The sequence below is a fragment of the Lynx rufus genome, unplaced genomic scaffold, assembly GCF_022079265.1.
Source record: "Lynx rufus isolate CCGP_SWC_20201006 ecotype Redwood Valley unplaced genomic scaffold, mLynRuf1.p SCAF_6, whole genome shotgun sequence".
Taxonomy (NCBI): domain Eukaryota; kingdom Metazoa; phylum Chordata; class Mammalia; order Carnivora; family Felidae; genus Lynx; species Lynx rufus.
In genome coordinates, this window is record NW_025814878.1 from 96,305,983 (window position 1) to 96,331,481 (window position 25,499).

General features: G+C 42.4%; 1 protein-coding gene across 2 annotated transcripts in view; it reads left to right on the top strand.

The window, feature by feature from the left end:
* Positions 1-2,222: 2,222 nt before the first annotated feature.
* Positions 2,223-25,499, top strand: part of MCM3 (minichromosome maintenance complex component 3) — a 42,944-nt gene continuing 19,667 nt past the window's right edge. For both annotated transcript variants that reach the window (XM_047102199.1, XM_047102200.1), the window contains exon 1: positions 2,223-2,323. The gene's annotated coding sequence lies outside the window, so the exon portion shown is untranslated. The remainder of the gene's footprint in view (positions 2,324-25,499) is intronic.

Below are 25,499 nucleotides of genomic sequence, written 5' to 3' on the forward strand. Positions count from 1 at the left end.
AGGCCCCATAGTGGCCCTCTGAAGTACAAGAGTAGACCTAGTGGAGACATGAGGGTCAGCCTCCTGGGAAAGAATGTTACCTGGGTGTTAGAGCTGGGGTAGAGCACAGGCCCACCCTCAAATACCCAAAGGCACCTTGCAGGTAGCAATATGTGAATCTGGCTTCGTAAAGACTGTATCTAACGTATCTAGTAACTGTCTTTTGTTGATATGTGCAAAATATGGGTCCAGTGTTGATGGCATATATAAATCTTTTTTTTTCAAAAAGCTGGGAATCCAGATTTTAATAAGAAATGTCCTAGTATTTTAACGTTAGCAACTAACGTTAGCCCCCAGGCCATGAGCTTGGCTCTAAGAGTGTTTGGCATTGTAAGTACAAACAGCCTCCCCAGTAGGCTCCTAAAGAGGAGGAAGGGGACTGTGGAGCCCACAAAGCTCCTTGTAGAAGCTAGGGGACTAGAACCACGCTGACAAAGCCAGAGCAATCTTGTTGCTACAGGTTGAAATTAAGCATTTATTTCCCTATCAGTCAAAATCCTCTAGCCTCCAGCTTCTTGCACTAAAGAACCAAGCTTCTGTGAACCTTGTTTTGTAATCACTGGGGGAATCTTTCCTGCGAAGAGAGGAAGTGGGAAGCCAGAACTTCTAGATCGTGTTTTGAGTTTTTGTTTTTACTGAGTGTTTTTTAAATTTCTTCCTCTCTTCTCTCACTTTTCTCTTTTTCATTCCGAGGGCCAAGTTCCCAAACTGTAGAATCTAATTCAGGTGGTCCCTGCCAAGTGACACTACACTGTGCACCTGTCCCTGCAGACAGACCCACTCTCCTTTGTTGCAAGGATCTGCTTCCAGCTAAAAGTCTGCTTGGAATAATTCTGATAAACTCACTCACTTCAAGTGTTAGTAGCAACAAGGCCCAGGTATCTGATAAGAATAACACCCCGCAGCCACCTATTATCTCCTCTGGAGGGTTTTTATTTTTAATACTCTGTAACTTCAAAGTCAATTTTCCACCCGTTAGGGCAAACCCTTCGACAGATGGCTGGGAAAGATCCTTTGGGAGGCCTGGATAGTGAGAGATCGGCTTTCCCACTGAGGTTAAAAGAAAACAATAGGGGATTTTCAGTAAATGCCAGACAGAGGGCCCTCCAAGTCTTTTTGAAACTTTTCCATAAGCTGGATAAATATATATATGTTACTTTGAAAAAGCATGTAGAGGCAGCTTGGAGGAAGCGAAGAAGAGGGAGAGGCTGAGAAGAGCAAGGGAGGAGGGGAGGACAGCGGGCGGAGGCAGCGCGCAGGCAGGAGGTCTGGGTGGCGGCGGTGGCTGCAGCGGCGGTGAGACGCGCCTCGCTCCGGGGCTCCGACTTCTGCTTCCCGCGGACGCCAGGTCCCAGGCTGCGCGTAGGTCTGCGGGGCTGTCGGGCAGGCAGGGCTGCAGGATGGGCGCGAGCTGGGGCTGGACAGCTAGCCCGCCACCAACTTCTCCCTTGCCACAGCCCGGAACCCGGAGTTCAAGTTGGCTGAACAGATTGCTGCTCCGAGGTGAACCAGGGAGTCAGGTCAGTCCTCGGTTCATGGCATCTGTGCGGCAAGGATTTAGTGCAGGTTTTTGAATGGAACAAAACCCCTGTCTTCTAGAAACTGCCCAGAGGCGGTAACGTGGGCGGTGCTAGGGGAGAGGAAGAGCAAACCTTTGGGAGAAGGGACGGAGTAGAGCAGTTAGTAAAAGATCTGGGGACAGTTTCTGTGATAAAAGCTTCAAACATGAACGGGAAAAATAAAGTTCTTAAACTGTCTTCATCCACTTACTGTCTTTTTTTTTTTTTTTTTTTTTTTTTTTTTTTTGGTGTGTGTTACGGGGTTCGGGGCGGGGGAGTTGAGAGCACTCATTTTTCTTACTTTCTACTTTCCACCAACCAATTAATAGCGACTTGTTAGCAGCAGCAGAATTTGCTGTAAGGTAGGCAATGGGATGGGGAGCAAATCAGCTGGAAACTCCTCCCGCCTCCTTCTGTCTTCTTGAGCTACCACGAGACCAGTCTATGACTAAGAGGAACTTAAAATTTTTTTTACTGTTTATTCATTTGTGTGTGTGTGTGTGTGTGTGTGTGAGAGAGAGAGAGAGAGAGAGAGAGAGAGAGAGAGAGAGAGAGAAGCAGACTCCAGGCTCTGAGCTGTCAGCACAGAGCCCCAGTTGGGGGCTGGAACTCACTAACCTGGAGGTCATTACCTGAGCCGAAGTCAGAGGCTTAACCAACTGAGCTACCCAGGCATCCCAAGAGGAAGTTTAAGTGATTTGTGAAAAGACCTGCCATCCAAGATGGTAAGTTGAGTTAACTAATAATTAAGGAGGAAGCAAACTCAGAACAAACTCAGTGTTGGACATGTTAGGAAGGCATATTACTAAAGACTGCTTGTGAACATGTCTTACATCAAAGGGAAGTGTAAGGCAGAGGAGGCAGAATAGAAACTCACATTTCCTCTTGATCAATGGGGGTTGGCGAAGCTGTCATTTTCTTTTTTTTTTTAAGTTTGTTTATTTGAGAGAGACAGAGACAGTACAAGTGGGGGAAGGACAGAGAGAGAGAGAGGGACAGAGAGAATCACAGCAGGCTCTACATTGTCAGCATAGAGCCCAATGTGGGGCTGGAAGCTGTGAGATCATGACCTGAACTGAAACCAAGACTTGGCCACCCAACTGACTGAGCTGCCCAGATGCCCCTAAGCTGTCATTTTCAAGTGAAAGGTGCCAGAACGTTTAGTTAGAGAGCAATTTTCCAGACAGATGGACAGGGAGGATACTATTAAAATGTGATTACAGTGAGCCTCAAGGTTATGACAATAACTGATAAACTCCTTCCTACCCAGACAAGAGATATGTTTAATTACTATATGGAAGGATTCATCTAAGTCATAAAGGCCCAAGTGCCAGAATGTTTAGTCCTCCTGTCCAAGTCAAGAATCAGCCACCAATAGCAAGCGCAGACTTTCCATTTACAAACAGCCATCTAGAAAGGGATGACTAATCACTGCCTTTTCTTTTCTGATCTAATAAACTGCTGATCTAATAACCAAAATGAAATGTAATCCCCTGTGCCTTCGGAATTCCTAGCACATAATAAGGCTCAATAAATATTTGTGGAATGCAATGCCAAGTTCATAATGTTTATTACATTATATTTATTAGGCTTTCTTAGAAACAAACTCTGAGATGCAGTTTCAGCCATCTTAGCTGACATCTTGTGGGGTCTGGCCTTAAAAAAATTTTTTTTTAATGTTTATTTATTTTTGAGAGAGAGAGAGAGAGAGAGCAGGGGAGGGGCACAGAGAATAGGGAGACACAGAACCCGAAGCAGGCTCCAGGCTCTGAGCTGTCAGCACAGAGCCTGACGGGGGGCCGAACTCACAAACTGTGAAATCATGACCTGAGCCAAAGTTAGATGCTTAACCAACCGAGACACCCAAGCACTCTGGATCTGGCCTTTTAAATTAGCTTGAGGATGTTAGAGCAGCTTGGGAACTTAGGGTCAGGTGAGTCCAACTTGTTTGCTTTACAAGGAGAACACTTGAGACACGCTGAGAGGAGGTAACTTTCCTGAGCTCACATAGCCTATGGAGCTAGGATATGAACACTCCTAGTCCTGCCTAGGATGGACATCTGCTCTTAGAGAAAGATCAGCCCAAGGACACATGATATTGTAGAAGTAGATTTTCATGAGAAAATTGCAGCGGTGTGTGAAGAAGTCCTTAGTGGCCTCTCAGTTCTAGCATTAGGCAACTCATAAGGTCCTCCTAAGTGACTTGGCAATGTGGAACTATCAGATCTAGGACTGTAAGTGCTAATGTTAAAGTCTATTCTGCTTTGTGGTTGTTCATTCTGAAAACTCTAGGGAATAATTGATCTTTTTTTTGTGCTTCTATGAAGCAGGTCCTTCTTCATAATAAGTAAGTTGAAATCCCGAATGAAATTTTTAACTAAAAGTCTGGTGTCTGAGATTGAAAAGTATCGTATCTGCTTGCCCTCCACAATACTAACTAACCATCTCTTCAGGTGCTTCCTTGTGGGAGCACCAGATGATCAGGGCACGTAAAATTGGTGATGTTCTTTGTATTTTCAGCGTAGCCCTTGATTTTAGTGTGTGAGAAGGGAGTTCCTGTAGAATTTCACCAATGTGTTTGCTTGGTAAGGAGAGCAAGAAGGCCAGGAGAAATTAAGAGTCCTCCAGAAGGAGTCATTAAGGAGAAGTCTGTGAAGAAAAGAAGGCAAACTGACATCCACACTAAGAACCTAGTCTAATTTTCTCTGAGCTGTTTCATCCTGGCTCTTGTATTGCTGACTCAATCTGCAAGAAAATGAACAGAAGTTGCTGATGTGTGGTTACACAGATGAAATTACATTTGTTCCGTCCAGTTCATAATGGCAGGCCTGATATATTCATCAGCTAACTCAACCCTGAGCTTCCTGTGCCCACACCTACTTGGGGGATAAGAATTTCATTGACATCATTAGGAAAAGCATACACACCTACCCATCACTCTGCCTAACTCAGCTCAATGGCACCCACAACCCCCAAACCATGCTCCATGGATCCAGCCCATTGTTATACAAGCCACCCTGCAAATAGGAGCCATTGTTGCCATGCTTGTGGCTGAGAGTGAAGAGGCTGACAAGGAGGCTGCCCTGGCCCATGGCATGCAGGTCCACCTGAATCCAGCTGCCTTCCATACCTGGAGAACCTAAGCAGCCATCCACTGTCTGCTCAGAGAGCCACAGATACCTGCTATGTCTCAGTCCCTCGGAAGATGAGCACACAAGATTGGGGCTCTCCCTACACAATCTCATCTTTGGTAGGACCTCCATGCCGACAGACTTAGCCTCCACAGATGGAGATGAGCCTTCCGGGTATTTCGGTAGACATTTTACCGTATCTGCAAAAGGTTGGCACTGAATTGCCAAAGGGAAGCCACCATATGAAGCTGCCTTCCTCTGTGCCTCAGAAAGTAGCCATTGGAATGTATCTACTGACCTCCCCAGTGCCTCTGGGCTGTGTGACTGAGCTCTCCGAAGTGGGCAGATCCAGTTCTGGGTATGCCATCCATAAGGTTGTGGCTGCCATCTCTGCTATCTTTCAGCACCTCCAGAAAAACCAGCTTGACCTGGAGGAGGCTATGGAGAGGTTCCGGACCAAATATGGCTTCCTGATGTGTGCTGGGATACTGGAGGCACACATATCGAGGTGTCCTGCCCTAAAGTGTAGGAAAAGAACTATTCCAATAGACATAAGTACTTTTCAGTACTTCTTCAAGCTTGAGGCTGGTCCTGATTTCAGGAAGAAATTCTATAGGAAGTCCCCTTTCACACACTTCATTTAAGCCAAGTGTTTATCAGTTGCCCAGGATCCAGCCATGATTCACATGTATTGGAGGAAAGCTGGCTTTGTCCTAGGGGAGATGCAGGCACTCTCTTACCCCCTATCCAAAAAGAAATGGGGGAAAACCTTAAGGCCACAAAGCTGGTCCTTATGGGTGATGGAGCATACCCTTTCTATCCATCAATAGCTGACAGCCCCATACCACCAAAAATCATCACTCCTTAGGAGCTGTGTTTCAACAAGTGGCTTTTGGCTTTCTGCGGCACTGTGATGGAGGTCTTCAGGTAGCTGGAATTGTCTGGCAGTGTCTCCAGGTTAAGAGATTGTGTCAGGAAGAGTGCATCTATGATGTGGTCACTGGCTACAGCTGGTTCCACAATCCGTGTATTCACTGAGGCGAGGCCATCTGCCTGGAGTGGGACCAGAGCCTGCACCCTTGCTGTGGCATGGAGCAGAACTAGCTTGCAGACCACCATGCAAGCAATGAGGCACAAAGGCAGCTGGAGTTCCAGGTGCACCAAGCCATCAGTTGGCATCTGGTAGTTCAAACCCAGTTAAACCCAGGGTGATGACAATTTCACTTGAATTTCTTCTTTAGGCTCTCTTTCTTCTTTTCATGTTAAGGCTCCCCTCTCCCAGAAGATAAAGCACTGCCATTAATGTTTGTAACACTCCAAAGGTACCGTATCCTTTTAGAAAGTTCCTGGAAAGGGCATACAGGTTGGTTATCTCCAGCAATAGAGGGACAAATTGCCTGCACTGTCAAAGAAACTTGTTTCAGTTTTGTGGCTGACTCACCCTGCTCACCTGCTGGTCCTGCTTAAAATTTCCTTAGTGCTGTTTTCATCATCCATAAAGGCATATACATTTTCTTTTTTTTTAAATAAATTTATTTATTTATTTGAGAAAGAGAGCATGTACACATGCGCTTCACTCACATGAAGGGGGAAGTGGCAGAACGAGGGGGAGAGAATCCCAAGCAGGCTCCATCCAGCGCAGAGCCCAACTTGCAGCGCTTGATCTCAGGACCATCATCAGATCATGACCTGAACCAAAATCTGGAAGTGGACGCTCAACCGACTGAGCCACCCAGGTGCCCCAAGGCACATGTATTTTCATACACATTTACATTTACACTTGTACACACACACCTGTGCTTCTCTGGACCAATCCTGTTCAAAAAATAATAATCTGTATTAGTTTCCTATTGCTGCTGCAACAAATTGCCACAATTTTGGTGGCTTAAAACAACACAAATTTATTATCTTGTAGTTCTGGAGGGCAGAAGTCCAAAATCAGCTTCAGTGTGTTCAAGTCAAGGCATAGGCAGGGCTATGCTCCTTCCAAACACTCTAGGGGAAAATTTGTTCCTTCCCTTTTCCATTTTCTGGAAACTACCTGCATTCCTTTGTTTTTGGCCCCTTTCTCCATCTTCAAAACTGCTGCATAGCATCTTCTCTCCTTTCTGACCTCTGTTTCTATCATCACATCCCCTTTTCCATCCTGCTTTCCAAGCTACTACCCCATCCTGCTTCTCTTGAGCTCTGAAGTACCTTCCATGTCTAATAGTCAATGATTCCATTTTCCCAAACTCAGAGTGTTTACAATTCCCAATTCCCAAAGTGTTTACAATTAGGAGAAGATAGAAATGTGAAGTTGCCAAGGGATCCTTCAAGGCAGGAAGTCTTCTCCCAACAACTCGCTGCTAAGCAGCGTGTGTACTGTTGAGATCATTCATGCACTAAAAGTTTTGTGTGCCTACTATGTACTAAGCCCTGGATATGCAAAGGTGAAAAAGATACAGTCCTTGCCTTCAAGAATTCCAGTGGGGTAAAAAGTCAAGGAACTGGACAGTTAGCATAGAGCAAGAGAGCCGTCTTGAGGAGGTAAGACCTGGGCATATGGCTGCAGAAGCGAAGGGTAGCAATTAAGTAGACCTGTAAGAGTTTTCCCTTGAGCTGAGTGGTAAAGGACAAGCATGGTAGAAGGAGCTCCAGGAAGAGGGACCTGCAGAAGACACAGGGGTGTGGTGCTCCAGAAGAGCTGCAGGTACCTCTGTAAACTGGAGGCCAAAGTGAGATGGCAGTATGGGGCTGCAGAGGCAGGCAGGGACCTGCATGCTAATCTAAGGAGGTTGAACCTCCCGTGAGTCAAAAGGAATAAGGAATCACTGATAGAATTAAGCAAGGGTAGACATGATCAGTTTAGCCTTTTAAAAAGATAACCCTTAGTAGCACAGAGAGATGAATTAGAGGGGGAAAAAAGAGGGCAGGAGAATCAGCTAGGAAATCAGTGGGGAATATAGCTGTGTGCGTGCGTGTATGTGTGCGTGTACGTGTGTGTATGTGTGTGGGGGTGAAGGGTACTTAATCAGATCACCCAGAAGGTTCTGCTTTAACATCCACCCTCTTCTACTTGTGACTGACCACTATAGCTGATTGGATGATGGAGCTGTCCATTCTTTTGGTTGGGTTAAATTGAGGGACTCTGGAGATAAAGTTTTGGCATCTGCCCCGACCTTTCAGGCAGTTTCCTAAAGGCCTCCTTTCCCAGAGTTCTCCTCTGTGTGCTCAGGTTCACCCACCCTCAGAGACTGGAGCTGGCAAGATTGAGAAGCAAACTATGAACTGGAATTCCAAGAGCTGGAGGAGCCTTGGCATCTCTCCATCTTTAGAAACCAAGCCCAGCTGTGATTTTGCTTGTTTACCTTGTGCCCCTCCCCTTTTCTATTTTTCTCTCCTTCCCTCACACAATTTCCTAGAAGTGAAAAACCTCATCAGTGTATGTGTGGAGGGTGAAGAGGTGGGTAGTGGGAGTGGAGAGGATTTTAGGATGGACCATGACTATACCACAGTGAGAAAGCTCTACAAGTTAAAAAGAGCAATTTAAAACAAAGTTTTGAATGGTCTTTAAAAAAAAAATCTCTTTGATTTATGCGTCGTCTTGGAGGGAGGTGATAGGTAATTTATAAATGCTTTTTAATATTAATGATGATATTAAGGTAGAGAAGGAAACCATTGTTTGGTTGGGGGACATGTTGAGATAGGGCAGGAGTTTAGTGATTTGCTAATTCAGGGGTGAGAAGGAAGAGGAATGACTTGAAACAGCTCAGAAACCAGTGTCCAGTGGAGAGGAGGTAGCACAGAAACACTGGGTGAAAAGAGTAAAATCGTACCTCAGGCCCATCTTTTGCTTGGCCCTGAAGTCTGTCAAGAGATTATTGCCAGGAGGATAGTGTTTGGGGGTTGAGATTAAGCTAAGCTTTGGGTGCAGCCTAAACTTGGAAAAGTTCTGGACAGGGGAGTCCACCTCCCAGGATCCTGTGGTCTTGGAACCTCTTCAGGTCTCAACTTCTTTGCCTATAGCATGAGAGAGCCGCACTAAAATCAACAAGTCTGCTTAGAGTTCTAGCATTGCCGTCACGTCTAGTGTGAAAATGCCATTGTCTTTGCTCATTGTAGACCCAGCGGCATTTGCTGAGGCCTCAAACAAGTTTAGATGATGATCAGAGTTGGTCCCAGTTCCTTGGCAGAGACTTACTTTTCAGCTAGGTGGCAGGCAGGAAGGGAAGACAGAAGGGGCCCTGCTTGTCCTGTTTCCTGCCATTCTTAACCTTCTGAAACCAGGGAAGGCAGTTGCCTACCCAGAGGCCTGGATCATGGTGACAGCATGGCCCTGGGCTGAGCGAGGAGCTGAGCAACTGAGCAGAGGTTGAGATCATCAAAGATACAGAAGCAGAGAAACGTCACCAATGGTTTTACCATCATTTGGTGAGGAAAGCATCAAAGGTAACCCTCTTACCTTCATGAAAAAGGACATGTCTTTTCAGAGAGTTTGAAAATATCCACTAAAACACCGACCTCCAAGGATTAGTTGGAGATGAGCATTTATGAATGAACCATGTGGAATGCCTACTCTCTGCACGATAAATGTAAATGAGATACTAAAGATGCTTTGAGACACCAAGGCCTAAAATAGGCAGTATCCCTGCTTACAAACACTAAAAAAAGTCATACATAAAAGGCTCACCACAACACCACACAAAAAAAGAATGCTCTGGGTGTAGGCTCAGGCAACTGTCACCCTGAGCCCACTCTGTGCTTTAGGGAGGAAGAGGAGCTGGCGTGTCTTTGCTGGTGTGAGTCTCGCTACCACCCTACCACCGCCATTATGATGGCAGTGACCAGAGCAGGGGTCTGCAGCTGAGTTGGCAGAGACTTATTTCCAGGACTATTCTACATTTGGACAAAGGAGTGGGGAGCATGGCTTTCTCTAATGAGCCTATGATAGCTAATTTGTGCTAGAATCAGAGAAGTCTTCCTGGATCACCCTGAGGTATCTACAGCCTTGTCTGATTACTCTTCCTGTTCATTTTCTTTATAGTGGTAATCATTCATTTTATTTTATTTTTTTAAATTTTTTTAATGTTTATTTATTTTTGAGACAGAGAGACACAGAGCATGAACAGGGGAGGGTCAGAGAGAGGGAGACACAGAATCCGAAACAGGCTTCAGGCTCTGAGCTGTCAGCACAGAGCCCGACGCGGGGCTCGAACTCACGGACCGCGAGATCATGACCTGAGCCGAAGTCAGCCGCTTAACTGACTGAGCCACCCAGGCGCCCCTGTAATCATTCATTTTAGCTGTATTCAATGACTATCTTCCCCTTTAAATGATAAGGTCCATTAGGGCAAGGATGATGTGTATTCTTCTTTACTGTGGTAAAAAATAAAAAATAATAAAATCTCCCATCTTGACCATAGACGTGTACAGTTCAGTACTGTTAAGTATATTTACATTGTTCTGAAATAGATCTCCAGAACCTTTTCATCTGGCAGAACTAAAACTCTATAACCATTAAACAATAACTCTCCTTCCCCTCCCCTCAGCCTCTGGTCACCACCAGACTGCTTTCTGTGAATCTGACTACTTTAGATACTTCATGTAGGCAGAATCATAAAGCATTTGTCCTTTGGTAACTGGCTTATTTCACTGAGCACAATGTCTTCCAGGTTCATCCATGCTGTAGTATGTGACAGGATTGCCTTCCTTTTTAAGGCTGCATTGTATTCCACTGCATACATAGACCACATATTGTTTATCTATTCATCCACTGATGGACATTTATTTTGCTTCAACCTCTTGGCTACTGTGAATAATGCTGCAATGAACATGGGTATGCAAATATCTCATTGACATCCTTCGTTCAATTCTTTTGGCTATATACCCAGAAGCAGGACTGCTACATTCTATGGTAGTTCCAGTCTTAATTTTTTAAAAATACCATACTGCTTTCCAAAGATGATGTGCATTTTTATCACTAATGAATACCATACCCTGTACTTAAGATAATGCCTGGGCATCAAGCAGACCTTCAAATGTCTCTTGAATGTATGAATGATAACAAAAGGGGCTTGGGTTAACAAGAAAACAGACTTAAGCCTCACCACCATGGCCTCTCTTAGTTAAGGCCTGATTATAATCATTAGAAGCCCTGATCCAGAGGTTTGTCCATCCTTTGCTATGAGGCTGAGACAGCATGAAACATAAGGAAAAAACCTAAAATACTAGCCGCTTTCACATCAAGTCTTTTTATTAAAATAATAAATTCCTTTGCTTCTTGTTCACCTTTTTATCTATCCCTTTCTTCCATTTAATTTTCAAATTTCATCTAAAAGAAAAAGGAGGAGAAAAAAAAAAAAGCAAGAATCCAAGTCCCAATGGAGAAATCTTCCCAAAGTCCTGGGGTAGCTGGGTATGGCAGAGGCTGTGGTCTGTAGGTCTCATTTCTGGCCCAAGTGGCCTAGAGATGGCCTTAGGAGGGCTACCCCCTCACGGACACCCTCCTGGTGCTAGGTGTAGCTCTATCCGGCCAGCTGGACCAAGGCTGCCATGTGGGCATTGTGCTGGTCTAGCTGAGCAGCTGATTCCTGGGCCAGTTCTCTAAGCACCTGGTCTCTGCCATTTTAGCTACAACCATGGCAACAATAGTCTGGTGGTGCCTGAGGGTCTTGGCTGTGCTGGAGCTTGTGTACGTGGCCCACCTGTGCTCCAGGGTGTACTGAAGACACCCCTGGAATATTTAGTGTTGCTGGTGGAGTCTCTCTCGGAGGCTGGTGTCTGTCTGGAGACTTTGGCCTCCTGTGGAGTTCTGCTGGAGAAAGAAATTCTAGCTGCTCTCCTAATCCCATTTTTTCCAGGCCCCATTTGTAAGACAGCAAATGATGACTATGATGGCCAATTATCAACTACATTTAAGGCAAGAGACCATAAAAGCCAGAGGAAGGATCACTGGGCTTGGGTTCTAGGGTCAGTCTTAACACTAAAAGGCAGTGTCACCTTATGCAAATAACTTTCCTCTGGCTAGGTTTCCTCATCTGTAAAATACAAGCGTTGAAGATAATCTCCAGCCATCCCTTCCAGCTTTATTATGTGGGTTTCAACACCTATGGGGAAACCATGCTTTCTTAAGTTTTCAGGAGCTCGGAGTCCTTTGAGGGGATCCCTACTTTGGTTTTGTCATTTATGACTTCCTTCTCTACTCAGTCTCATGTCATCAGGGCTCTGGTAGAACACACTTGGCCACTTATGTGCTCAGTCCCTTGGTCGTCCCTTGGGTATCCTTCATCTCAGTTGTCTTATTGGTTTGGGCACCAACGGAACAACTCTTTAACACTTCCACTTCCAGCTTAAACTGATACTCTTGTCTCCATCTGTGGTTCTGGTGCCTCCAGCTGCTGCTTCCTGGAAGAGTGAGTATTCTTCTGCTCATCCATATTTCTGCTCATTACCTTTTCTCCTTCCCTGGGTTGGCCTGGTGGTGGCCAGATCCCATGGCAGGGTCTGCCCCCTGAGGTTGTCAGGCTGCTGTTGCCCATGATCTGCAGCATCTGACCTCTCTCTGTGTAGTGCAGGATGCCATGTGGGCCTTCTTGTAGGCCACATATGGGGCCTTGAGCTTGATAGAGCACTAGTGTGCATGCCAGACACATCTCTGCTCCTGAAGGCGCCTGGCCACATCTTCGATGACTGAAGTGTTGTGGTGAGATGTCTTCAGACACCTCTTGATGGCAGGTTCCGCTATACTGGTGAACAGCTGCTGGATCTCTGCTGGAGGCAGTGGACCCCAGATGGATCCTGCTGTGGTGTCTGGGATGGTCCCACTGGCTCCTGGCCTGGGGGCATGAGGGTTGAAGCCATCAGGGGAAGTCCTGGATTGGTCCTTGCAAAGAGAAACAGCACTGGACACTTGTTAAAGGTGGAAAGGTAGGTTTTATTCACACTAGAGCAATAGGGAAGAGAGACTCCAATATAGAGTGAGCTCAACACCAACTAAGACAAAGGTGACAGGTTTTTTAAGGGACTAATGGGAATTAATCCCTTAAAGGTAATTATACTACTACTGAGTAGTATAAAAGGGGGAACAAAAAGGGGATAGGGAAGACTATAGGGAACTAAAAAGGGGGCCATGGGGAAATGAAAAATTACTGAAGGGTGTTAAGTGGAAAATGATTGAAAACAGTTTGGCAATGTGGGTTGGGACAAAGTACATTCTGAAGTTTGGCAGAATTGTATTTTCTTGAGCAAAGACTCAGCACAAGAGGTGGGGTCACCTTTAGGGATACAGCCTAATGTAGGTAGATGTTTGGTCAAGTTTCTTGGCACAGTATTGAGGCAAATCTTTTGTGGTGCTTGGGAGTTCAGAGTTCATTGTTTCTTCCTGGTGCATAGTGTCCAATAATAGTGTCCTTATTGGAGCAATTTGGAGGCTATAAGGGCAGTAATATGGGATTCATTTTCTTTCTTTACAACCCCCAGTGGCTGATGGGATGGATCAGGGTGGACCACACCTAGGCCAGTTAATGTGAAAGGCCCTGTACTCTGTTTCTACCTCTGTTTCAGAGAGTGGCTGGAATGGCAATAGGTGAGGGACAATGGTATTAAGGAAAGAACTCCCAGAGAAGCCCCCACTGCTGTAGAATTTGCTTTGGCTGCTTTTTGTGTTGGTTTAACTGCTGGAGATTATCAGGGATGAGCCTGGTGCAACAGATGATGCTGTGGAGGTTCCAAGACCATAAAGCTTGCTAATGTTGTAGGCCCTTGCACTCTGCCATGCTTTGCTCAAGTTAGAGCCTGTGGCAGGGTGGGACAGAACCTACAGAGAGGGTTCATCCACCACGGATGAATCAGAGACCCCAGACCTGCCCAGGACCCAACATAACTGGATGTGAGGTGAGGAGTTTCCTTGGCCAGCCTTAGCCACCCCAATCTGTTGACAGGGAAAGGTAAGTATGCACCTGTTTTCTTGTGCCCTCTTGAAGCAAAGAGCAGGTTTCCTCTAAGTAAGCCAGGGGTGTGTTGTTCATGTGCCTGTCTCACTGCAATGTTCAATTAATTATCTGAGCTACATTCAGCCTTCCCACTTATCTGCCTCCGCTTTAACATGGCTCCTGAACAGCTCACTGCTGAAAGATACTGGCTGGCCAATGAGCAAGCAGACCCAAGGCAGCGCCAGTTATCTCCCCAACAGACTGTACAAACATCTTTGTAGGAAAATCCCTTTAATGGCAACCAAACAGAATAGACCTGTTCCCACAACACAGTTGACAGAAATATCTTGCTGTCCAGACTCCTGTCTCTGTTAAGATAGTACCTCCCACAGCTGTAAGCAACAGCTGATTTCTCCTAAAAAGTCAGGATTTTTATAATGAAGAACAGGGCTGGCTTTGGGAGGCTGGGGCTGGGTGTGAAAAGGGGATTGGGGGGACCCACACTTCAGCCTGAGACACAGGGGAGGGAGGACATGAACACTAGGTGTCAGGAATGCCACAATCCCTCTCCCTTTATCCTCTTGATCATGGCTCCCTATCATGGCTCCCACAAAGTACAAAACTCAGGTTCAGGATTCTGTGGCACTCCTGGGACACCCCCAGAACATCCCCATTTCCAGACATTGCTCCCAGTCTATCTCCCTTACCTTCCTGACAAAGTACTCTCTGTAGGCTACCTAGAAGTTGGTTTGGATGTCCCAGTTTAGAGCTGGACAGAGGCTTAAAGGTTTCAAATTTCAAGAGCCTGAAAAAGGACCCAAGAAGGCAGTAAAGCAAAACAGAAAGGCTTGGAAGGCTTAAACAAGAAGCCAGAAATCACTTAAGATTGGAAGCTGTGTATTCACCGTTAATTCAACAGACATTCATTAAGACCTACTCTGTCAGGCAGAGTGCTAAGCACTCAAGGTAAGAAGTGGGATGAGACATGGTCCAGTGGGAGACAGATATATAAACAGTACTTGCAATACAATAAAAGGAGCACTAATAGAAAAATGCCAAAGCAATGAGATGAGGTCATTAGATCCTGCTTTCTTTTATAGGGATATGCTGCTCACGTGTGAGCAGTCAGTTGGTAGCCCACTACCATAACTCCTTCTCTTCCCCCCACTATTCCCCTATTTTCTTTTTCTTCTCCCACTTCTTTCTTCCTTCCCCCCAGCCACCCAATGGCATCCAAGAGTACTCACTCATTCCACTAATAAAACACTGTGTTAAATTAAATTGCTGACCCCTGTTATAAGGAAACAGAACTTCCCAGTGGAACTGGGTTGTTCAGCTCCTTAGTCCTCTGGTGTAAGGAGGGCTCATGATGTTAACTATTTTGTGAATGGAAGTTTCCTAAGTGACAAGAAATCAAGTTCAAATCCTAAGATCTAAAGCAGTCAGATAGAAATGGTCTAACACAGAAAAGAAGAAAGTATCTGGATAGATATGTTTCTTTTGAACTTGAGTTTTTCTTTATAAAAGAGTTTGAAACTACCAGTTTCAAACAATAGAGTTTGAAACCCAGGTACTTACCACCCACATTTTATAGGTTGACATTGTCATATTTGCTTCAAATCTTTTCTTAAAAATATTTAGATTCAACTAAAGATCTACTCCCTTTCCATCACCCTTCCTCCAATAGAAATCACTCTCCTGAAGTTGGGTTTTGTCATTCATTCCCATGCATATTGTTATAGTTGATATATTTATGTGTTAATAAAAAAATAGTAATAGCTTATATGGTTTGAAACCTTTTATAAAAGGTTTAATACTGTACATATCTTTTGATTTTTTTTTTACTCAATATGCCCTTGATAGATGAGTTTCCTTAAAATTCTATATTCCATTATAAGAAGAAACTGGTATATTTCTTATTTATTTCTATCATATTTATTATGGTTTCTATTTACTATGCTTTTCTTTGATTTCTTTCATTTCTTTTTCCTATCTTCTGTGTATCAATGTTTTCTTTATTCCTGTTTCCTCTGCTACTTTGTAAAGGATACATTCTATTTCAGTTTTTCTAGTGTCTGTCCTTAAAATTTTAATATGAATAACTACCTTCAAAATGTCCCTTCTCCTTCCAGATACAGACCTTAGAATATTTAACTTTGATCTGCTCTAGCCAGTTGCAATGCTATTATTGTGTAATGCTGTACTGATTAATATGGTAGCCACTACCCACACGCAGATACTTAAAATGAAATTAATATTAAATATAATTAAATTTTTCTTCATTGCAGAGCCACATTTTAAGTGCTTCATAGATACATGTGGCTAATGGCTACCATTTTGAACAGAGCAGATATAGAACATTTCCATCACTATTGAAAGTACTATTGGACAATGCTAGTTATTTACATCCAGTTTTAGTCCTCTCCAAATTAGTTATTAGTAGTACTTATTTTTAGAGTCAATATTCCTCTAGATTTACCTTTGTGTTTACCAATTTCTTTGCTGACCTTTATTTTTTTTCCTTACTTTTGTTCAATTTCCTTCTTTCTGACATGTATCCTACGTGTCTGTTATGGACTGAATTGTGTCCTCCCCAAAATTCTTATGCTGATGCCCTAATCCCCAATGTGATTATATGTGGAAATAAGACCTTTAGGAGATAATTAAGGTTAAATGCGATCATAAGGGTGGGGCCCTAATCTAATAGGACTGGTGGCCTTATTAGAAGAGGAAGACAGACCCTTCTTTCCTTCTCTCTCCATCTCTCTCTTTCTGCATATGCTCATAGGAAAGGTCATGGGAGGACTCAGCAAGAAGGTGGACATTTGCAAGCCAGAAAGAAAGTTCTCACTAAAAACTGAACCCTGCCAGAGCTTTATCTGGGACTTCCTGCCTCCAGAACTATGAGAAATAAGTTTCTATTGTTTAAGCAATCTAGCCTGTGGTATTTTGTTATGGCAGCTCTAACAGACAAATATAAAGTCCATTTAACAAAGGTCTCAAGTGTTATTCTGAAAGTCTTTATTTTGCCCTCTTTTTTAAAAAAGTGTTTATTTTTTGAGGGGGGGGGAGAGAGAGAGAGAGAGAGAGAGAGAGAGAGAGAGAGAGAGAGAATGAACAGGGGAGGGGCAGAGAGAGAGGAAGACAGAAGATCCAAAGTGGGCTCTGAGCTGACAACAGACAGCCTGATGCAGGGCTCAAACTTCTGAACCATGAGATCATGACCTGAGCCAAGGTTGGATGTTCAAAGGACTGAGCCACCCAGGTGCCCCAATTTTGCCCTCTTTAATTACAGTTTAACAAGATATAGGATTCTAGGCTGTCAGTTATTTTCTTTGGGAATTGAAAATATTATTCCATTGTTTTTTAACCTTTGTTGTTATAATTGTCAAATCTGTGGCCAGTCTAAACTGTTCTTTTTTGGATTACTTTTAATATTTCCCCCATTTTCTGGGTTTCATTACAGTGTGTCTAAATGAAGGTTTAATTTCATATTCCTTGCTTTGGATTCATTGTGATTCTTTAATCTGAGGATTCTTGTCGTTGACCAATTCTGGAAAATTTTTATCTATTATCTATTTCCTTAATTCTTCTCCATCTAGAATTCCCATTAAATATATTTGAAACTTTTGGGGCGCCTGGGTGGCTCAGTCGGTTAAGCGGCCGACTTCGGCTCAGGTCATGATCTCGCGGTCTGTTGAGTTTGAGCCCCACGTCGGGCTCTGTGCTGACAGCTCAGAGCCTGGAGCCTGTTTCAGATTCTGTGTCTCCCTCTCTCTGACCCTCCCCCGTTCATGCTCTGTCTCAAAAATAAACATTAAAAAAAAATAAAAATATATATATATTTGAAACTTTTCCTTCTATCATTCCTCTTAACTCCTCTTCATATTTTTCGTTTCTTCTACTCTGCATTATGCATATGCATTATGGCAATTTCCTCTGCTCCATCTTCTAGTTTACTAATTCTCTTTTCAAATGTGTCTATTCTGCTTTTAATCAGTCCATTACTTTATTTTTTAAATAACTGTATTTTTCAATTCTAAAAGTTTGATTTGCTCAAACCTACTTTTCTTTCAGGGTCTTGTTGTGTACTGTTTCTTTACCTATTTATTTTAAATATGTTGATTTTAGAATCTAATTAAATTTCTCTGGACTTCAGTTGTCTAGATTATGATGGGGCTTTAAATTAAATGGCCTCAACAGTAACTTCCACTTTTGAAGTTTTAGTATTCACCCTGATACTCATTTATTTTTTTAATAAACACTGTTGGCATACTTTGCATTTGCCATCAATGAAGGTGGCATTGGAGCATGGCAGTGCATAAAGAATGATTATTTTAAAAGTCACTTTCCCCAGACCTCTAGGGCTTTGAGCCAACATCTTCCATTTTCTCATATTCCCTTCCTGTATTGGCACAGAAAGAAACGGGTGGCTAACCAGATGAAAATAGGCCAGGAAAAATATCCATCTGGGTTTGTTTTCAGATCAGAGATATTTTTTGGAGGCTCATCAAAGAATCCAGTTGAAAGCCTGGGGAAAAGAGGTAAACACTAATCCTCTCAGCTTTTCAGAGATTTTTGGTTTGATTGGTGTAGCACTTAAAATACAAAACTAGAGTGTTAATGGTTTTTCTATACTCTCTAAAACCAATGGAATATTGGAGGGCTGGAAGAGGGATAATGAAGGCCTGTATTTCTTTTTATCTAAAGATCCCCACACTGAGCTAGAAGAATATAAGAAGGTGCTGGAAGTGTACAGTAGGTTATAAGCTGGGGGTGAAGAATATAGGATGTGATCTTAATATATTTCTATAAAGGGAAAGTGAGTGATCAATACAACCATCTCTGTGGCTTATGTTCCAAAGTGCCTCACAAGCATCTTTCAAATTCTGCTCCATGTCAATGTCAAATGTTCAGTGAGTAGGGGATGCAATGAGATTCAGTCTTCCTAAACCCTGGTTTCTGGTCTGTCAAACTGGTTGTGAATGCTGTGCACAGGAACTAGGTTCTTAGGCAAATGACATGGAGCCAATTAAAAGTGACATTTAGCTTACTTCAAAGAGCACTGGCTTCCCCCCAACACTCCCCCCACCACCTGCCACTGACCAAATGCAGTCATGCTGCTTTTATGATTTATTTCCTTTGTTTAGATTTTTATAAAATTTTTTTTTAAGTTTATTTATTCTTGAGAGATAGAGACAGAGTGCAAGCACGCGAGGGGGAGAGAGAGGGGGAGACACAGAATCTGAAGCAGGCTCCAGGCTCTGAGCTGTCAGCACAGAGTCCAACATGGGGCTCGAACTCATGAACCGTGAGATCGTGACCTGAGCTGATGTCAGACGTTCAACCGACTGAGCCACCCAGGCGCCCCTGTTTAGATTTTTAGAATAAACTTGATGGAAGCATAATTTATGAACAGTCTGCTTTATTGAGATATAGTTTATATATACCTTGTTTTAAAATTCAACAGAATGTTATTTTCCTTCTTTTTCTATGCTGTCCCAGACAAAGTTTTGGAACTAAATGTCAAAGCTGTATTCCTCTCCTGATTACTGGTGTTTTGAAAGATGTAGGTTGCCTCTTAAATTTCTTTTCTTCTGTGTCTTAACTGCAAAACAATTATTCATTCTAAACAGTAATCTAATTAAGTATCATTAGCAACTAGAAGCTTTTGTAAGCACTTGAGGCATTGTGTGTGAAGCACGTGCATTTTTTCTACATATACATAATTTTCATCTCTCTTTCCTTCATTCCTACTTCCATTTAAATAGCTTTTAGATGTGTCCATTTTTCCTTTGAAATGTTTCACTCCCATTCTTCTCTTTTAGTTCTTTCTTTGCACACACTTTCCAGCCTGATTTCTTTTATTTGATTAAAGTAATCCATTCTAGGAGCACCTGGGTGGCTCAGTTCGTGTGACTCTTGATTTTGGTTCAGGCCATGGTCTTGAGGTTCGAGAGATGGAGCCCCGAGCTGGGTTCTGGGCTGACAGGGTGGAGCCTGCTTGGGATTCTCCCTTTCTCTATCTGCATGCTTACACATGTGTTCTCTTTCTCTCTCAAAATAAATAAATATTTAAAAATAATCCATACTACATATTCTCTAGCCCGATTAACCTTCCTAAAGCACAACTTCATACAGTCTTCCCTTTGCTCAAAGACTATCAATGGCTGCCTTTTGCCTATGAAATCAAGCACAGCCTTCTAACTCTGCTGGTCAGTGTCCCCTATAGTCAGGCCCAATGAACCCTTGCTTCACTGTGTACTCACCTGCCTTTATATTTTGCTTCGAATGTCATTGCTGTCAGATCTCTCTGCTGGAAATATTGCCCACCTTTTGATTCTCAAACCAAATACCATCCCCTTTCTTTAGTTTCCCATCATCACTCCTGTGCAAATTTTATTCAATTTATTTTTTAAAAAAATAATTTACTTTTTAAATTTACATCCAACTTAGTTAGCATATAGTGCAATAGTGATTTCAGGAGTAGAATCCAGTGATTCATCCCCTATGTATAACACCCAGTGCTCATCCCAACAAGTGTCTTCCTTAATGCCCCTTACCCATTTAGCCCATCCCCCCACCCACAACCCCTCCAGCAACCCTCAATTTGTTCTCTGTATTTAAGAGTCTCTTATGTTTTGTCCCCCTCCCTGTTTTTATATTATTTTTTCTTTCCTTCCCTTATGTTCCTGTTTTGTATTTTAAATTCCACATGAGTGAAGTCATATGATATTTGTCTTTCTCTAATTTCACTTAGCATTATACCCTCTAGTTCCATCCATGTTGTTGCAAATGGCAAGATTTCAATCTTTTTCATTGCCGAGTAGTATTCCATTGTGTGTGTATGTACATATGTATGTATATGTATATATGTGTATATATATGTGTATATATATATGTGTGTATACATATATGTGTGTGTGTGTGTATATATATATATATATATATATATATCCATCCATTCATCTGTTTATCCATTCATCTTCTTTATCCATTCATCTGTTGATGGACACATTTGGGTTCTTTTCATACTTTGGCTATTATTGATAGTGCTGCCAGAAACATTGTGGTGCATATGTACCTTCAAAACAACACACCTATATCCCTTGGATAAATACCTAGTAGTGGAATTGCTGGGCCATAAGGCAGTCCTATTTTAAAATTTGTGAGGAACCTCCACACTGTTTTCCAGAGTGGCTGCATCAGTTTGCATTCCCACCAGCAGTGCAAAAGAGATTCTCTTTCTCTGCATCCTTGCCAACATCCAATGTTGCTGAGTTGTTAATTTTAGCTATTCTGACGGTGTGAAGTGGTATCTCACTGTGGTTTTGCTTTGTATTTCCCTGATGATGAGTGATGTTGAGCATTTTTTCATGTGTTGGTTGGCCATCTGGATGTCTTCTTTGGAGAAGTGTCTATTCATGTCTTTTGCCCATTTCTTCACTGGATTAGTTTTTTTGGGTGTTGAGTTTGAAAAGTTCTTTATAGATTTTGGATACTAACCTTTTATCTTATATGTCATTTGCAAATATCTTCTCCCATTCTGTCAGTTGCCTTTTAGCTTTTCTGATTATTTCCTTTGCTGTACAGAAGCTCTTGATGAGGTTTTTTGTTTCCCTTGCCTCCAGAGACATGTTGAATAAGAAGCTGCTGTGGCTGGGGTCAAAGAGGTTTTTGCCTGGACTCCTGTGCAAATTTATATCTGCCATTTTTTAACTCATATGGCACTTTGTACCATGCCTAGAACACATGTTGCCTTTTCCCAGGGTAATTTATGTTTGTGCCTTATTTTTCATACTAGATTGTAAACTTCTCATCTTAATCATCTTTGTATCCTCCTAAATACCTTGCATATAATAAAAAAAACCTGGCATCATTATTTGTAGTATGAATAAATATCCTCACCTCAAAGCTCTGTCAGCTGAATAAAGATAAGCATTTAAAATACTTTTGAGGGGCGCCTGGATGGCTCAGTCAGTTAAGCATCCAACTTCAGCTCAGGTCATAATCTCACGGCTAGTGAGTTTGAGCCCCACGTTGGGCTCTGTGCTAACAGCTCAGAGCCTGGAGCCTGCCTCAGATTCTGTGTCTTCCTCTCTCTCTGCCCCTTCCCCGCTTACACTCTGTCTCTCTCTGATCCTCAAAAATAAACAAACATTAAAAAAAATTTTTTTAATAAAATATTTTGAAACTTCAAAATTATGATGTATGGTTTACTTACCCCAAGTAAAGTATTTTAAAATATAAATATCCATTTGATCAATATTTAAGTGAATTCTAGTAAGTCTGTTGGGTAAGATTCTGCATTTGGATCTTAACATACTCATTTGTTCTTAAAGGAGTATTCAGTATAGTGATACAGACCTTGGTTCATATCCAGCTTTTGACCTTTACTGGTATGGGATTCTGGGATATATATTTTTTTAATGTTTATTCATTTTTGAGAGAGAGAGAGAAAGAGAGAGCAGGCTCCAGGCTCTGAGTTGTCAGCATGAGCCCGACACGGGGCTTGAGCCCACGGACTGCAAAATTGTGACCTGAGCTGAAATAGGAGGCTTAACCAATTGAGCCACCCAGGCACCCCCTGGGATCTTTAAAGCTGTAGTCTCCTTATCTGTAAAATGAGAATTAAAAATAACCATATCATGGAGTGCCTGGGTGGCTGGTTTTGGCTCAGGTCATGATCTCATGGTTTCATGAGTTCGAGCCCGCATTGGGCTCTTCGCTGGCAGCACGAAGCCTGCTTGGGATTCTTTGTCTTCCTCTCTCTCTACCCCTCCCCCATTCACACTGTCTCTGTCTCAAAACAAAGAAATAAAACTTAAAAAAAAATAACCACATCACAAAGTATTTTAAAGATTAAATGAGATTATATGGTAAAATACTTAGCATAGTGTCTGACACATTGTACATGTTCAATAAATTGTTGCTATTTTTTCAAGTTAAATCATAACCTATTTCAAGAGATAGATTTTTGTATTCTAAAGTTGTGCTAATATGGTAGATAATACCCACATGTGGTAACTGAGCTTCCAAATTGTGGCAAGTCTGAATTGGGATGTGGGTAAGTATAAAAATCACACTGGATTTTTAAGACTCAGTATAGAAAAAAGGAAGGGGTGCCTGGGTGACTCGATGGGTTAAGTATCTGACTCTTGATTTCAGCTCAGGTCATGATCTCAAGGTCCTGGGATCAAGCCCCACCTCAGCCTTGGCTCTGTGCTGAGCTTGGAGCCTGCTTAAGATCTCCCTCCCATTCCTGCAGCCCCTCCCCACTTCCCCAATTGCACGTGCATGCTCGTGCACTCTCTCGCTCTCAAAACGGAAAAAAAATTTTTAAAGTAAAATATTTTATTAATACTTCTTTTATATTGACTACATATTGAAGTGATATTTTAAATAAATGGGGTTAAATAAAATGTATTGTCAAATTAATTTCACCTCTCAAAAGTAAAAACTGTTTTTACTTTTTAAAACGTAGGTACTAGAAAACTTTACGTTATATATGTGTCATGCGTTGTATTTCCATTGGGCAGTACTGAGCTAAAGTCTCTGGTCAAGGACAGAATTTGGTATACAAGTGTTCAGCTAATATTTGGCTGACTGATACACTAAATCTCTTCATCATTTTATTATATTGGCACAATTAAAAGCATAGAGTCTGTATTTTTTTAAGTGTACACAAATCAAGACAGATTTCCAGAGTGTTTATCATTAGAGAATCTCATATGTAAATGAGTTATTTACTCAGTAAGTTTTTGGTAATTTTCTCCTGCAAATCTTTAAGCACTGAAGCAAAACTCTTCAAACAGAGCTTTGGGGAAATTTGTGAAATTAAGAATGGGAATGACCTTTTATTTGTCAATAAAATCTTGGTTAAAAAAAAAGGAATGGAGATGACCTTTCCAGGACTAAGTAACCCAATTGCTGAAATTAACTTTGGCAAACGACAATTAATCACAAATTGTCAGTAGGCCAACTATGTTGTCAAATCTAGTGGGCAAATCAGGATCACTGATGCCCTTTGGCTCCTGCATTTTCCTGCTCTTTATAGCATATCTAACCTGAAGGATTCCAGGAAGCAAAGAATGGGAGCAGATGCTATGACACTCTCCTGTTGGTATAAGACATGCTGGCTAACTCCAGAGACCATTTGGTCTTCTTCCATAGTGTTCCTTAAGCATGGAGCAAATGCCTCTGATGGTTCTCAACACAGGCAGAATTAGGGCCAGACAATACTTTCTGAATGTATCACTCCTTTAGCCTATTGGATTTGCAGCCAACAAACTCTCACTGAAAGAAATGCATTGATTGGTTCTATTCTAAGCTTTCGGTGGGAGTGGGGAGGAGGCTTGAATATGATTGTTTGAATTGCTCCAGAATTCACCAGAGTGCTTCCTCCGCTTTTCTTCCAACATCTCTTGACCCTCCTTCAACCACTAATACCTGCACCACCATCTCACCACCACCACCACCAGTGGTTAACATTTATTTAGTGCTTACTACATGCCAGGCACTTTTCTCAGTATTTATCTGTTATTACCTCACTGAATACTCAAGTCATTCTTTAAATTAGATACTACTTCTAATTTTTCTTCTTTTTTTTTTAATTTTTTTTTTCAACGTTTATTTATTTTTGGGACAGAGAGAGACAGAGCATGAACGGGGGAGGGGCAGAGAGAGAGGGAGACACAGAATCGGAAACAGGCTCCAGGCTCTGAGCCATCAGCCCAGAGCCCGACGCGGGGCTCGAACTCACGGACTGCGAGATCGTGACCTGGCTGAAGTCGGACGCTTAACCGACTGCGCCACCCAGGCGCCCCTACTTCTAATTTTTCAAGATGAGGAAACTGAGGTAGAGTAACTAAGTAAGTTGCCCACGGTCACACAACTAACAACTAGAGCAGCCAGAAAGAGAAATGAGGCTGATGATCTTGGTGCTCAAGACCCTACACTATGTCAGCTGGAGAATATTCTGACTAGTCTGTATAACATAAAGGAAGAGATCTGCTTGGCCAGGGCAAGCCTGGACCTGTAGGTTATTCCTTAGGCTGCTCTGGCACCTAGAGGTATAGAATTTTTTACTTCCAATCTTTTGTGGCCTTTGAGAGAATGATAAACGTCTATAATGGCCGATGGCATTTTCCTGGATGCCTAAAGCTAGTCTTCAATCACAGGGTATTGTTTGAAGTCTTGCAACACATAATATTGTTCATTGGTTTGAACAAAGATGTGTATCATTTAGTGAGAATAAATCATATTTCTTATGGTGCCTTTGGGTACTTTTTGGTCTCTAAGGACATGGAAAATGGAAGTACTGCATATTCTTTGCAAGTTTTGTTTTCTACCATCTTCCTACATACTTCTGCTCTCCAGGGAGCCCCCTAGTGTTTCTTTAGTCTTGGAGACTGGCTTAGGTCCATCAAGACATAGGGTGGAGAGAATGGATACAGAGGGAAAGCAAGAATGTGAGCAAAAATGGAAACTATTGATCCACTACTTCATCAGGTTACATGTGCTTCATTCTGAAGAAGTACATTGGCTAAGCTCAAGTAGACTCTATATAAGATGTGTACAAATGCCCCTAACTTTTTGTTTTTATTTAATTTTATTTTTTTTAGCAGCAACCTGATTGATTTTTCTTTCTGAATACTTTGGAGGAGTAGGGAATAATAAATGAAACACTTTCTTTGCTCAAAGAACTACACCCTAATGAATGGGAGAAACACCAATTAAATATCCAAAAGTCCTTCATGACTGAAGATTATGACATTAAAGCAAATAAAGTCTTTATCAAGAAACACAGTATGATTAATTTTAAATGGAATTGTCTTTACACAGTTTCCAAATTTGCC